Source organism: Nicotiana attenuata, chromosome 12 (assembly GCF_001879085.1).
Source record: "Nicotiana attenuata strain UT chromosome 12, NIATTr2, whole genome shotgun sequence".
NCBI lineage: Eukaryota > Viridiplantae > Streptophyta > Magnoliopsida > Solanales > Solanaceae > Nicotiana > Nicotiana attenuata.
This window is the reverse complement of record NC_032000.1, coordinates 21717139-21733809: the sequence shown is the minus strand read 5'-3', so window position 1 is coordinate 21733809 and position 16671 is coordinate 21717139.

The window sequence follows — 16671 nt, the reverse complement described above, 5'->3', positions numbered from 1 at the left end:
ATGAATAAGCAGATAAAAAGACAACGAAGAGTAAAATTTAGCGGAAGTCTGAACTAAATATAGAAACAGCGTCTAAAAAGTCAATACGAGTCTCTACCCAGCATCTGGTGTCACAACAATACACGGACTGTCTAGGATTACCACAAATAAGAGTTCGAAATAAAGGACATAGTCTGTTTCGAATACAAATATCAACAGAAGATGAAAACTAATAGAAGAGACGCGGGGCCCGCGGACGCCAGCAAGGCTACCTCGGAGTCTCGTGGACTGAAGGCCGGCTCCCTAACTATGATGCGCACCGAAAGATGATCCGACACCTGGATTTGTGCAAAGGGCACAGAGTGTAGCATCAGCACAATCGACCCCATGTGCTGGTAAGTGCCTAGCCTAACCCCGGCGAAGTAGTGACGAGGCTAGACCGGACTACCACATAAACCTGTGCAGTTATATATACATATACAACGAAATCAAAATACAGAGACAAGTAATCAATATGGGAGGGGGAGCATGTTATGGGGGAAATAACAATTTCAAGTAAAAGTCATCCAGTAACAAAGGAAATAACAGAACTAAGACATTAATAGAGAAACAAAAAGCAACAAGTGCACGGCATCACCCTTCGTGCTTTTACTCTCATCCTCACCAAGAAATGATGTAATAAAGTGTGCACGGCATCACCCTTCGTGCTTTTACTCTCTTTCCTCACATATAATCAATAGAATCGGCACGAAATGGTACATCGTGCGGCACGACATCACCCTTCGTGCTTTACTCTCTTTCCTCACAATAAGCAAAAAATGCACGACATCACCCTTCGTGCTTTACACTCTTTCCTCACAATAAACAAACAATGCACGGCATCACCCTTCGTGCTTTAACACTCTTCCTCACCCAAATAACAATCTCAAACAAGGGGCAAGGGAATAAACAAAATAATAAAAGAAATTCCGGCGAGGGAACACAATTTAACAATTTAATCCCGGCAAGGGTAAAACATCAATAATCTCACATCCCGGCAAGGGAAAATAATCAATAAACAACAATATCCCGACAAGGGAACAATTTAAATACTCTTCCTCCTCCTTTCACTTTTATTTCATATCTCACTTTACCACTTGAGCCAATGCTCCAAAGGGTTCAACCATTTCATGTACGTTCACAATTGAAATATAACTTGAGCCAATGCTCCTCATTGTTCATAGGTCACAATTTTCTTTCACAAGCTTTTCACAACAAATAGGAATAATCACCAAGACAAGAGAAATACAACAAAGTCAAGATATTCACAATTTAAAGACTCACGGTCATGCTAGACACCAACGTATAGATACTCGTCACCATGCTTATACGTCGTACTCAACAAGAAGCAATTAGCAAATAAGACTTAACTCCTAGTCCCTCAAGCTAGGGCTAAACCAAACACTTACCTCAATGCCTTGCTCATAACTTAAGCCTCAAGTATAGCTTTATCCCGCAATTCCACCTTCAATTCACTCGTATCTAATCACAAATTACTAATTACATTAATACATGCTAAATGAATCAAGCCCAATGCAAAAAAATGAGTTTCCCAAGTTTTACCCAAACAGGTCAAAAATGCCCCCGGGCCCACGTNGTGAGACTGTGTCGGCAGCCCCTATGGGACCCAGTTGGACGGCGGCCGACCTTCACCTATTTTATCTCGTTTTAGGGATGAGTTTTGCTCATTTTTAGACCTCCTTCCATCCTCTCACTCTCCAAACCCTCCCTAATAGTTCCCCCAGGGCTCCAAAAAAATACACCATAATCGAATTTAAGAGTTAGCTAAAGGTTGAGAATAACCCCTCTATGGTGTTGTGATGTGAAGAAGGATGATGATGAGCTAAGTTAAACTTAAGGTTCGAACTTTATCTACTGCCTAAGGTATGTTTAACAGCCTTAAGGTTGGTTTTATGGTTAATTACTTTTAAGTTGTGATGTTGTAGTGAAAGATTACAAGATAGCACTTGAAAGAGGAAGAGATGTTGTTATCTTTTGTTGGATTAGTTTAAGGCAATATATATATATATATATATATATATATATATATGAATTGATGGAAGAAATATATGAAACTATGAATTGAAAGTAAAGGTTGAGGTGCTAGTGCATATGGGACTATTTTAAAAGGTTTTTGAGCTAGGTTTTGGATGGTTCTTTATGTAGTATCTTGGACACGTTATTGTTGATTGGCGAGCGCAAATTACATACTTAAATATGATCGCTAGTCGAATATAGTATAATATAATATCGTATCCACATGGATTGGATTTGAACAGCGCTCTTGTAGTTTCTAGCTTGATTGCAATCCAAGATGATCAATAGTTGAGATTTAAATGATTAAGAATTAAAATTAACTAAGAATCTAAAGTTATTAACTAGTGAGAATCGTAACAATGAATAAGCAAAGAAGGTTATCAGTTGGGAGAAAATAGGATTTTGATAGGATAAGTGCAAGATAATTGTTTGGGATCTAACTCTAGACAATTCCCTTCTAATATTCAAGTGAGTCTCTCAGATTCACTCATTTATTAGTTCAAATGTTCAGCAAAAACTCCTCTCTCGACTAAGTCTTAACCTCACAAGATGAACCAATTTAAGCACTGTGAAGATATGCAACATGCGTAGTAGATTGGTCTTTAGGAAAACCTCTTTCGATTATTCTCCTAACTAGGTTTAACCTATGATTCAATTAGCCTCTTTCGATTACATATAAGAATCTATGAACTCAACGAACAATATAATACAAAGATATCACAAGTTATGCCTCTCTCGATTACATGAACAAGTGAATGTAGATGCAACAATTAATTATCCAAAAATGCTTCAATACATAAAACCAGAGTTATAATCCATAAACAATCATTAATACACCAAATCCATCAAACACTAAAGGGAACTACTCCTTAGACATAGAGCAAATCATCACAAATATAAGAAAGCATAAATTCGATCCAAACTCGGGTCATGATTGAGGAAGGAGTGATGAAATTCTTGTGCTCGTGTTCTTCCAACTCCTCCTTAGACTCCTTAGCTCTAAAATATGTCATGTCACGACCCGGATTTCCCACCCTCGCGAGTCGTGATGGTGCCTACTAATGGGAGCTAGGCAAGCCAAATTTAATTACTTTTTCATTAATAACATAATCACTTTACAACAATTATCGGCAATAATATAAAAGCAACGAAATTAAATAATAAGCGGAAGTCTTAAATTATAGAAAACTGAATAGAATGCGGAAAATTCAACATAAGCCTCTACCCAAGACTGGTGTCATAATACTCACGAACTACTAAGAATACTAAATACAATCGTCTGAAGAGAACATAAACTGTTTGTCTCGAAGACAATGAGATAACAGACTAAAATAAAGGATAGAGGAGACGCCGGGCCTGCGGACGCCTGCAGAGCTACCTCGATGTCTCGCTAGACTGAAGGCCTGCACCCACACTACTGTTGCTGCTGTCCGAAACCTGGATCTATGCAAAATAGCACAGAGTGTAGCATCAACACAACCGACCCCATGTGCTATTAAGTGCTAACCTAACCCCGGCGAAGTAGTGACGAGGCTAGACCGGACTACCACATAAACCTGTGCAGTTATATGTACATATACAACGGAATCGAATTACAGAGACAAGTAACCAATATGGGAGGGGGAGCATGCTATGGGGGAAGTAACAATTTCAAGTAAAAGTCATCCAGTAACAAAGGAAATAACAGAACTAAGACATTAATAGAGAAACAAAAAGCAACAAGTGCACGGCATCACCCTTCGTGCTTTTACTCTCATCCTCACCGAGCAATGAAATAATAAAGTGTGCATGGCATCACCCTTCGTGCTTTTACTCTCTTTCCTCACATATATTCAATAGAATCGGCATGGAATGGTACATCGTGCGGCACGACATCACCCTTCGTGCTTTACTCTCTTTCCTCACAATAAGCAAACAATGCAAGGCATCACCCTTCGTGCTTTAACACTCTTTCCTCACAATAAACAAACAATGCACGGTATCACCCCTCGTGCTTTAACACTCTTTCCTCAAAATAAACAAACAATGCACGGCATAACCCTTCGTGCTTTAACACTCTTCCTCACTCAAACAACAATCACAAACAAGGGGCAAGGGAATAAACAAAATACTAAGAGAAACCCCGGCAAGGGAACACAATTGAACAATTTAATCCCGACAAGGGTACAACATCAATAATCTCAACATCCCGGCAAGGGAAAATAATCAATATACAACAATATCCCGGGAAGGGAACAACTTAAATAATCTTTCTCTTCCTTTCACTTTTATTTCATACCTCACTTCACCACTTGAGCCTATGCTCCAAAGGGTTCAACCATTTAATAGATCTTCACATTTGAAATATAACCTGAGCCAACGCTTCTCGTTGGTCATAGGTCACAATTTCCTTTCACAGGCTTTTCACAACAAATAGGAATCATAACCAAGGCAAGAGAAATACAACGAAATCAAGATATTCATAATTTAAAGACTCATGGTCATGCTAGATACCAACGTATAGATACCCGTCACCATGCCTATACGTCGTACTCACAAGAAGCAATTAGCAAATAAGACTCAACTCCTAGTCCCTCAAGCTAGGGTTAAACCAAACACTTACCTCAATGCCTTGAATACAACTCAAGCCTCAATTATAGCTTTACCCCGCGAATTCCAGCTCCAATCCACTCGAATCTAGTCATAACTTACTTAATTACATTAATAAATCCTAAATGAATCATCCCCAATGCATGAAAATAAGTTTTCCCAAGTTTTACCCAAAAAGGTCAAAAGTGCCCCCGGGCCCACGCGGTCAAAACCCGAGGTTCGAACCAAAACCCGATTAACCATTCCCCCACGAACCCAAATATGTAATTTATTTTGAAATCAGACCTCAAATTGAGGTCCAAATCCCTATTTTTTGAAAAACCTAGGTTCTACCCAAAACACCCAATTTCCCCAAGAAAATCTTTGATTTGAAGTTGAAATCATGTTAGAAGATGTTGAGGAGTGAAGAAAATGAGTTAGAAATCACTTACCAATCGTTTTGGAGAAGAAAGTTTGTTTGGAAAATCGCCTCTTATGTTTTGGGGTTTTGAAAAGTGTAAACTAACTGAAATTCCCGTTTATTTATACCCCTCTCAAGCTCCCTGTGCGGACCGCGCAAAAAGGACAGCGGCCGCACAGGCCTCCCTGAAGACCTGCAGATCATAGCCCTGTGCGGACTGCACAAAGCTGATCGCGGCCGCACAGCATCCACCGCGGACGGTGCAAAGGCGACCGCGGCCGCACACGATTTCTCGCGGACCGCGTAGGAGGGTTCAGAGACCTGCAATATTTTCCTGAACCTGCAACGTCTGATCTCTTAAGCCTAAGGCATCCCGGAGCCTACTCGAAACTCACCCGAGCCCTCAAAGCTCTAATCCAGGTGTACACACAACCTCAAAAACATCTTACAAACATATTCGCGCGATCAAATCGCCAAAATAACATCATAAACATCGAATTAAGCCTCAAAATCCTTGATTTCTTCCAAATTTTCATAAAACATCAAATTTCCATTTTAAGTTCGAAACACGTCAAACGACGTCCGTTTTCAACCAAACTTTACAGAAAGTGCTTAAATCACATATAAGACTTGTACCGAGCGCCGGAACCAAAATACGAGCCCGATACCATAGTCTTCTAATCAAATTTCATTTCCAATTTCCTTAATCATTTCCAAAAAACAATTTCATACAGAAATTCATTTCTCGGGCTTGGGACCTCGGCCCAAGTCCCATATTTTCCTACGGACCCTCCGGGACCGTCGAATCACGGGTCCGGGTCCGTCTACCCAAAATATTGACCGAAGTCAAATTTATTCATTTTAATATCAAAATTTAGCATTTTTCTCATAGAATTCAATTTTAACCTTTCGGTTACGCGCTCGGACTGCGCACGCAAATCGAGGCAACCCTAAATGAGATTTTTAAGGCCTCGGAAGTACAAAATGGGTAAGGAAACAGGTGATGACCCTTTGGGTCGTCACATTCTCCACCTCTAAAACAACCGTTCGTCCTCGAACGGACAAAAGAAGGAAGTACCTGAGTCGAGGAAAAGATGAGGATAACAGCTCCGCATATCGGACTCGGACTCCCAAGTCGATGCCTCAGGGGGCTGACCTCTCCACTGAACACGAACAGAAGGGAAACTCTTGGATCTTAGCTGACGAACCTGCCGGTCCAAAATTGCTACCGGCTCCTCCTCGTAAGACAAGTCCTTTTCCAACTGGACAGTGCTGAAATCTAACACGTGGGCTGGATCGCCGTGATACCTCCGAAGCATGGACACATAAAATACTGGATGCACGGCTGATAAGCTCGGCGGCAAAGCAAGCGTATAAGCCACCTCTCCCACTCGATCAAGAATCTCAAACGGACCAATGAACCTAGGGCTAAGCTTGCCCTTCTTCCCAAACCTCATCATGCCCTTCATAGGCGAGACTCGAAGCAATACCCGCTCACCAACCATAAAGGCCACATCTCGAACCTTAAGGTCTGCATAGCTCTTTTGCCTGGACTGAGCTGAACGAAGCCTATCCTGAATAATCCTGACCTTGTCCAAGGCCTCCTGAACCAGATCTGTACCCAACAATCGAGCCTCTCCCGGCTCAAACCATCCAACCGGAGACCGACACCGCCTACCATATAAGGCCTCATAAGGAGCCATCTGGATGCTCGACTGGTAGCTGTTGTTGTAGGCAAACTCCGCTAAAGGCAAAAACTGATCCCACGAACCTCCAAAGTCAATAACACAAGCTCGGAGCATATCCTCCAAAATCTGAATAGTCCGCTCGGACTGACCGTCCGTCTGGGGATGAAATGCTGTGCTCAACTCAACCCGTGTGCCCAACTCTCGCTGAACTGCTCTCCAGAAGCGCGAGGTAAACTGCGTACCCCGGTCCGAAATGATAGATACGAGCACACCATGAAGGCGAACAATCTCCCGAATGTAGATCTCAGCCAACCTCTCAGAAGAATAGGAGACTGCCACAGGAATGAAATGTGCTGACTTGGTCAGCCTATCAACAATGACCCAAACTGCGTCGAACTTCTTCCGAGTCAGCGGAAGTCCAGTAACAAAGTCCATAGTAATCCGCTCCCACTTCCACTCGGGAAGCTCAATCCTCTGAAATAAACCACCAGGCCTCTGATGCTCGTACTTAACCTGCTGACAATTCAAACAACGAGCCACATATGCTACGATATCCTTCTTCATTCTACGCCACCAATAATGCTGCCGCAAATCCTGATACATCTTCGCGGCGCCCGGATGAATAGAGTACCGGGAGCTATGGGCCTCCTCCAAAATCAACTCTCGGAGCCCATCCACATTAGGCACACATACTCGACCCTGCAATCTCAAAACTCCATCATCATCTAAGGTAACATGCCTGGCACCTCCGCGCTGCACCGTGTCTCTAAGGACACACAAATGGGGATCATCATACTGCCGATCACGGATACACTCCAATAATGAAGAACGAGCGACCGTACAAGCTAACACACGACTAGGCTCAGAAACGTCCAGCCTCACGAACTGATTGGCTAAAGCCTGAACATCCAAAGCAAGCGGCCTCTCACCGACCGGAATATAAGCAAGACTGCCCGTACTGGCTGACTTCCTACTCAATGCATCGGCCACCACATTGGCCTTCCCCGAATGATATAGAATGGTGATATCATAATCCTTCAACAACTCCAACCACCTCCTCTGCCTCAAATTCAATTCCTTTTGCTTGAACAAGTACTGAAGACTCTTGTGATCCGTGAACACCTCACATGCCATGCCATACAGATAATGCCTCCAAATCTTCAATGCGTGAACTATGGCTGCCAACTTCAAATCATGAACCGGATAGTTCTTCTCATGAGTTTTCAACTGCCTCGAAGCATAGGCAATGACTTTGCCATCCTGCATCAACACTGCTCCAAGCCCAACACGGGAAGCATCACAATAGACTGTATAAGGCCCTGAACTTGTGGGCAAAACCAACACCGGTGTCGTAGTCAGAGCTGTCTTGAGCTTCTGAAAGCTCGCCTCACACTCATCCGACCATCTGAACTGGGCACCCTTCTGGGTCAATCTAGTCATCGGGGCTGCAATGGATGAAAACCCCTCCACGAACCGCCGATAGTAGCCTGTCAACCCCAAGAAACTCCGGATCTCTGTAGCTGATGCTGGCCTAGGCCAGTTCTTGACTGCCTCAATCTTCTTTGGGTCCACCTGAATACCCTCTGCTGATACAACATGACCCAGAAATGCAACCGAACCCAACCAGAATTCACACTTCGAGAACTTAGCATATAACCGACTATCCCTCAGAGTCTGAAGAACCACCCTAAGGTGCTGCTCGTGCTCCTCCTGGCTGCGGGAATATATCAATATATCATCAATAAAACTATCACGAATGAGTCCAAATAAGGCTTGAACACTCGGTTCATCAAGTCCATGAAAGCTGTTGGGGCATTTGTCAACCCGAATGACATAACCAAGAACTCATAATGCCCGTACCGAGTGCGGAAAGCTGTCTTAGGGACATCGGATGCCCTAATCCTCAACTGATGGTAGCCAGATCGCAAGTCAATCTTAGAAAATACCCTGGCACCCTGAAGCTGGTCGAACAAATCATCAATCCTCGGCAGCGGATACTTATTCTTGATCGTTACCTTGTTCAATTGCCGGTAATCAATACACATTCTCATTGACCCATCCTTCTTCTTGACAAATAACACCGGAGCACCCCAAGGTGAGACACTGGGTCTAATGAAACCCTTCTCAAGCAAATCCTGCAACTGTTCCTTTAACTCTTTCAACTCCGGCGGGGCCATACGATATGGCGGGATAGAAATGGGCTGAGTGCCCGGTACCAGATCAATGCAGAAATCAATATCCCTGTCGGGTGGCATACCCGGCAGGTATGAAGGAAAAACATCAGGGAACTCACAAACAATGGGCACAGAATCAATAGAGGAAACCTCAGCACTGTTGATACCCAATTTTTCCCTAAGTATATTTATGTACTCAAAATATCCTCAAAATAGCATATACATGCATATATAAGCATTCCCAAGAGTTTTGGTATTTTTCCTTATTTTAAATCAATTTATTATCTATTCTAACAGTACAAAATCCAATAATTATTTCCAAAATTATCATTTTTGTGAATAACTTATTTTATTCTCATATTTACACCAAATATAATTAAGGTAATTTTTTGTATATTTTTACAAATTTGTTTGGTATTTTTAAAGCTAATTGCATATAAAGGCAATTATAGCCTATTTTACGATTAATAGTGTTTTATAATTGTAAAATTAGTTCTAATATTTTTAAATTAATACATATGCATTATTAATTGGTTCAGCATCTTCAATTTTCTTTTAAAATTATTTTGACTATTTTTATAAAATAACAGGGGAAAAACTGGCTATTTCAATTTTGGCCACATTTCATTTCAATTATAGCCTCAATTTCATTTTAATCTTAAACCCAATTGGCCCCAATCCTAATGCCCAATTGGGCCAGCCCAATTCCAATTTAACCCAACCCCTGACCCATTAAACTAAACCCGCCCGGGATTCCTTTAAATCCAGGCCGTTGATCCTTTTGATCAACGGCCACAAATAACCCTTTCCTTTTTAATTCCAAACGACCTAACCCTAACCCTCATTTCTCTCAGACAGCCGCCCCCAAACTCTCTCTTTCTCTCAAACGCTCCCTAGCACTCAAAACCCTAATCGCCTCCGCCGCCTTCTCCGAGCAATCTCATCGGAGTCCATGGCTTCTCCGGCCATGGACATCCTGTGCTTACCTTCCTTTCCCCCAAACCGTGGTTGTTCGAGATTTCGAGGCCTGACCTCGATAAAGTCCGTTCAGATCCGTTATAGATCTGTGGTTCTATGGCTTCTCCGGCCATGTCCCGGGTGTGTTCGAGCTTTAAGAGCCTAGCTATGGCTCAGATCTGTTCGAGACCAGACCCTTTCCACGCCTTCTCATTTCTAGGGTTTCTCAGAAACCCTAAACTATTCGAGGTTCTTTCTTTGTTTATTTGCCTAGATCTGTGTTGAACCTATGCTATATTTGACGTTTTGAGTGTTTTCCCCAAATTTCCTTTTCAAAATCGTTGGTTTTTTCAAAATTAGGGTTTCTGAAAGTCTTTCGATTCTTGTTGTTCTTTTCTTTTAGATGTTTGTCTGTATTATGCTCGTATGTTTTCCTCCTCTATTACGCATGTATGGTCTTTCTACTTTTATATGTATGCTCATATGATTAGTCTGTTTTTTTCACTCTTCTACCATGCATATTTACTACTGAGTTTCTTGATGTTTTGCTTTCCTGAACTATGTTCGTGTTCTTGTTAAGCATGTTTTCTTAAATGCCAAAGTTTTTCTGAGCATGTTCTTCATGCCTTAAAGTGGTTTCCTTTCTTTGATTGTTTCAAGCCCGCCATTGTATTTGCCTGATTCTCATGAGACTCCTTGAGTCTGTTCACTTGCCTTCTCGTTTCTGTGTTTGATTCGATGGGGAAACCCTAGAATTTGGGGGTTTTTCTTGGTAAATTGAATTAGGGTTCCACTTTGGGGACCCTGTACCTTCAGACTCACTATGAGTCTCTGGTTGAACTCGTATTCTTTTGTTTACGATTCTAAACACTTCAATGTTAAACTCTTCTGTATGAATTGTTTGCTTTATATGCAAGAAGCTCCTCTTCCAAGGTTTTTGGTGATTGCTTGATTGATTTTGGATCCCTTTGATAGGGTCTTGATTGATTGCCACTGATTTTCTTTGGTTAAGCCCTCTTTACCTATTTCTGGTTTGGTTCATTCGATTTAAACTTAGTACTTTGATTTTGTTAATTGTTTGATTGATTCCCTTTCCTTTCTCTTTACAAATCAAGTACTATTGAAACCTTTCCTTAAATATACCTCGTGTATTTTCCCTTCTTATGCTACTGTGAAGGATTTTATTCAAATTTCCTTTCCTTGTTTACACTTTTCCGTTTGAAATTAAATCCCTTGACTAAAGGGAGAATATTTGAGACTGATTTTTTTTAAAAGGGTTTTCTTACCTTTCTTGTTTGCTTCTCTACACTATAAAAGAGGCTACCCTTCTACACTTTTACACACGAACACAGAATACCATCTGAGTTCACAATTCCCTTTCACTCTCTCTTTCTGATACTCACACTGCTGTGGACTTTGCTCGCTTTCTTCTGCATTCTTTACTTCTATACCGGTATGTTTCAATTAGTTTATACGCCCCAAGAACAATGTGTTTAATTCTGTCCACATGTTTTCTAGCATATTATAACGTGTTTCCCCTTCTCTTACAGTCCAGCATTTAAATAATCTGTGCAGTTGTTTGTTTGTTGTGAATATGATGCTTTATGAATTCCCTTACCCCTTTTACCCCTTTGTATGTGAGTTTATTGTTCAGGGCATAGCAGCACCCCAATATTGCTGTCTATGATCCTGAACTGGGTTCATTGAACTCCTTAACTCAATCAATTCCCACTTCCCATTCTCCCCATTATGTGCTTGAGCCTTGACTTAGGTCTGATAGTGTCCTAATCACTATCCAGACCTTTGTCTGACCATCAAAAGGTCTGCTCCTAACTTGTTCATCTAGCAAGTGGTCAGGGGTGTGCCAGCCTACCTTATGGCTAGGTATGACCACCACTTGTCATGGCCCCCTAATTCCCTTTCACTTTGCACTTACTCCTAGCTATAAGTTCTGCCCCTCTCTTGCAAGCCATGCTTTGGGACCCCTGAGCTCCCTCTGAACTTGGATGCCTGAGGGCTGGCTATTCCACACTGCACCATCCTGTTCATAATGGCATCCTGGGTGTAAGCAATGCCTGGAATCCCTGAGGTTCCTTGAAACTTTGAAACACCCTGGATAATGAGAAGGCTTTGGAGATCTGGACCCCGGAGTTGGTTAAATACATATTATTGGACATTAAGATTGAATTAGGCTGCTTGGATCTAGCTGTTAGTTTTTGATGTATTTTTATTATTTCAGTTGATTCATTGGGTTGTAATAACTTGTATAGAACTCGGGGAATCTAGTAAAAGGGTGTGGGAGGGGTTTTACTTTCTTGCATCAATAAAGGGTAGATATCATGACTTTAGGACTTTAATTTTTCACTAGAAATACTGCACATAAGATGGTTCGATGTTTCTGATTCAAGTCACCTAGATACCATGCCTATAGGGTTTAACATTTAGTTATGATATAAGCCATCTAGAAATCCTGCCTATAGGACCTTAACGTTCATGTAATCAGTGCATATAGAAATCATGCCTATAGGGAATGCGTATGCATTAGGCAAACCGTAGGGTAAGCAAATAATTACCTCTTCTTACCAGTTCTTAACAGACTTTTTAATCAGATATAGATATCATAGGATTCCGCATCAAGTTCGTCCGATTCTTCTTAAGCAATAACAATCTGTTAACTGGTCTATAATGTCTTAATGTTTTCAGCCTCAATCTTTTGACAAAACTCTTTTGAATCAGTATACATTTGAATTCTTCAAATCAGCACCTCTTCTGAAATGGTTTCTTTCTAAAATTCTGCCTAAACATTTTCCAACTAAGTTTTGGTCTTCCTGAAATTGTCTTTAAAACAGTTCTGCAGTTTACTCTTTCCTTAAGTATTTCTGACTCTGAAACTCCTTTTATGGTTTATACTCATGATTCTCTTAAAACTTATTTCTAAACTAACTGCAGTCTGTACTTTCCGGCATTAGACTACTTTTCTAGAACCAGTACTTTCTAAATCACTCGCTTAAAATACCTTAAGTTCTGACAATTGGATCCAAGTTGCCTAATGTGGGTTTCCTGTCTAAACGTATGTATCGAACCAGTCCGCTCGCTGCTTAATTTTTAATTTTAAAGACCAAACCAGTATGTGTAAAGGCATGCTAAACTATATGTTATCTGATTTACAGGGTTTATGTGAGCCTTACCTGTTTGTCTGTTCATTCCCCCTACTTGTTACTTGTTTTTGAATGTCGATTAGAATTTTTGTCCTTTAAACTCCATAAAGGCCCCCATCCCTTTCTTCCCCTTTTAGGATTAGAAGTCCTAATGCCCCGGGACTGATAGCTTGGGACGGGTAATAGCATGCAATAGGCAAACGATACCATTCCGCGCTCCAATACCTTAACGGGGTGGGAAAGGGTAGACATGGAGATGATGATTACACGATAACACTATGCGTACAATTGAGTACCAGTGTTGTGCGAATGATCCATGTAATATATAAACCTAGGACCCCCCTCCCTCTTTATTAGTTTAACAATTTTCTTAATCTTAAAAAGCTGTTGCACTTTCGACTTCTGTTTTTCACATAATTTTCAGATTGTTCGCACTAAGTACTTGACTTCTTCCTACTTGCACTTTTAACTAAACTGCTCCTTCCCTAAAATTCAGCATTTTTTTAAACCTTTTGTGCTCCTTATTTGTAATAGTTTTCTCGTATTTGCAATGCTTGTTTGTTTGCATTCAAAGTCACAATTGTAGTATGGCCGGGAACCACACTAGTGGATCTTGAGGGGTGCCTAACACCTTTCCCTCGAGATAATTTCTAGCCCTTACCCAAACTCTGGTTCTTCATCTCAAATTCTTCCTTAAAGTGTCCTAATGCACTATAATCATTAGGTGGCGACTCTTCAAACTAAAAAACCCAATTCTCGCAAGGGAATAGAGTTGTCCTCCCGAATGTCGTATACCCGATTCCGAACTCCGTTTTGGAAGAAAAAGGGGGCGTCGACAAGTACTGGAATCCCAAACATAGGCTAAATAGGCCAAACACTCCTTCTCGACTATATGCCGAGCCTTCACATACGATATAACACTGCGGGTAGAATGACTAGGAGTCCCTCTCCATTCTAAATGAGGCATACCCGGTAAAGCTAAGGTCACAGTCTTGGCATGACAGTCCAAGATAGCGTGATAAGGTGATAACCAGTCCATCCCCAATATAATATCAAAGTCTACCATATCTAAAAGCAACAAATGTACACGAGTCTCCAAACCCCCAATCACCACAACACAAGAACGATGGACTCGATCGACCACGATAGAATCACCCACCAGCATAGACACATAAACAGGAATACCCAATGCATCACTAGGCATGACCAAATACGGGGCAAAATAGGATGACACATACGAATACGTAGACCCCGGATTAAACAACACTGAAGCATCTCTATCACAAACCAGAACCGTACCTGTAATAACCGCATATGAAGCCTTTGCCTCGGGCCTGGCCTGAAGAGCATAACATCGGGGCTGGGCCCCACCACTATGATCTACCTCTCTGGGACGGCCTGCTGCTGGCTGGCCTCCATCTCTAGCGGTCTGAGCTCCACCTCTATGACCTCTACCTCCACCTCTGGCACCTCTACCCCCCACCTCTAGCTGGCTGGGCGGGCTGTGGAACATCTGGTGCCTATACCATGGCACGAGAACCCTGATGCTGAGAGCTGCCCGGTGCTCGAGGGCAGAACCTGGCAATGTGGCCCGTCTCACCACAAGTGTAACAAGTCCTCGGCTGCTGAGTCTGCTGGCCCTGTCGACCTGGATGACCACCACGGAAACTATAAAGTGGCGGTGCACTAATAGGAGCTGGCGGTGCACTAAACGGCTGCTGATCAGAATAGTGCGCGTGAGAACCACGGCCACCTGAGGCACCGTGAGAAACCTGGAGGGCTGACTGGAAAGGCCTAGAAGGCTGACCCCTATCATACGAATCTCTGCCTCCAGACGAGGCACCACTGAATCGACCTGACTGACGGGGTCTCTTGTCTGCCCTATGACCACCCCCCTATGACAATACCATCTCGATCCTCCGGGCCACATTGGCCGCCTCCTAAAAGGATATCTCGCTCCCAGCCTCTCTAGCCATCTGGAGACGAATAGGCTGAATGAGTCCATCAATGAACCGTCTCACTCTTAGTGGGAAGTATAACAATAGCATGGCGAGCCAACTCAGTAAACCTGGTCTCGTACTGGGTGACTGTCATAGATCCTTGATGGCGACGCTCGAACTGCCTCCGATAGGCCTCTCGCTGTGTAATAGGGAGAAACTTCTCCAAGAATATATGCGTGAACTGCTCCCAGGTCAAGGCTGGAGATTCTGCCGGTCTAGCTAAACAATAATCCCTCCACCAAGTCTTGGCGGATCCAGACAATCGGAATGTAGCAAAATCAACCCCATTGGTCTCAACAATACCCATGTTCCGAAGAACCTCGTGGCAGCTGTCCAAATAATCCTGAGGATCCTCGGTAGATGCACCGCAGTAGTGAAGAGCTTGGTGAACCTATCCAACCTCCATAAAGCATCGGCAGACATAGCTGCCCTATCACCGGCCTGGGCTACCACACCTGGTTGAGCTGCTCCAACTGGCTGAACTGCTGGAGTCTGAATCGGGGGAGCTCCCTGCTCCGAAGTGTGAGTAGCAGGAGTCTGGGCCCCTCCTCCAGCCTAAGAGACGGCTGGTGCTACAGGAAGCAAACCTGCTCGGGTAACACTCTCCATGAGACCCACCAATCGGACCAGAGCGTCCTGAAGAACTAGGGTAGCAATAAACCCCTCCGGGACCTGAGCTGGGCCCACCGAAACTGCTGGGGCTTGGGCCGGAACCTCCTCGTCAAAGTCAACCTGAGGCTCCGCCACTGGTGCTGCTGCTCGGGGCTGAGCTCTGCCCCTACCTCGGCCTCTAGCACGGCCTCGGCCTCACCCTCTGCCCCTAGTGGGAGCTGCCTGGGGCTCGGACTGCTGATCAGAAGATGAGGAAGCGCGTGTTCTCTCCATCTGCGAAAGAACAAAGTAGAAATTCAATTAGCGTTGAGAAACCAAACCGCACGATAAGGAAGAACAAATGTGAAATTTTTCCTAACTCAGTAGCCTCTGGGGGATAAATACAGACGTCTCCGTACCGATCCCTCAGACTCTACTAAGCTTGTCCGTGAGTTGTGAGACCTATGTAACCTAGAGCTCTGATACCAACTTGTCACGACCCGGATTTTCCACCCTCGAGGTCGTGATGGCACCTACTCGTGGTAGCTAGGCAAGCTAAGAACCTTTGCAAAAATTAACCTATCTTGTTTAATACATGATTAAGCAATTAAATTATTGATGAATAAGCAGATAAAAAGACAACGAAGAGTAAAATTTAGCAGAAGTCTGAACTAAATATAGAAACAGCGTCTAAAAAGTCAATACAAGTCTCTACCCAGCATCTGGTATCACAACAATACACGGACTGTCTAGGATTACTACAGATAAGAGTTCGAAATAAAGGACATAGTCTGTTTCGAATACAAATGTCAACAGAACATGAAAACTGAAAGAAGAGATGCCGGGCCCGCGGACGCCAGCAAGGCTACCTCGGAGTCTCGTGGACTGAAGGCCGGCTCCCTAACTACAGCTGCACACCGAAGCTGCTCCGACACCTGGATCTGTGCAAAAGGGCACAGAGTGTAGAATCAGCACAACCGACCCCATATGATGGTAAGTGCCTAGCCTAACCCCGACGAAATAGTGACGAGGCTAGACCGGACTACCACATAAACCTGT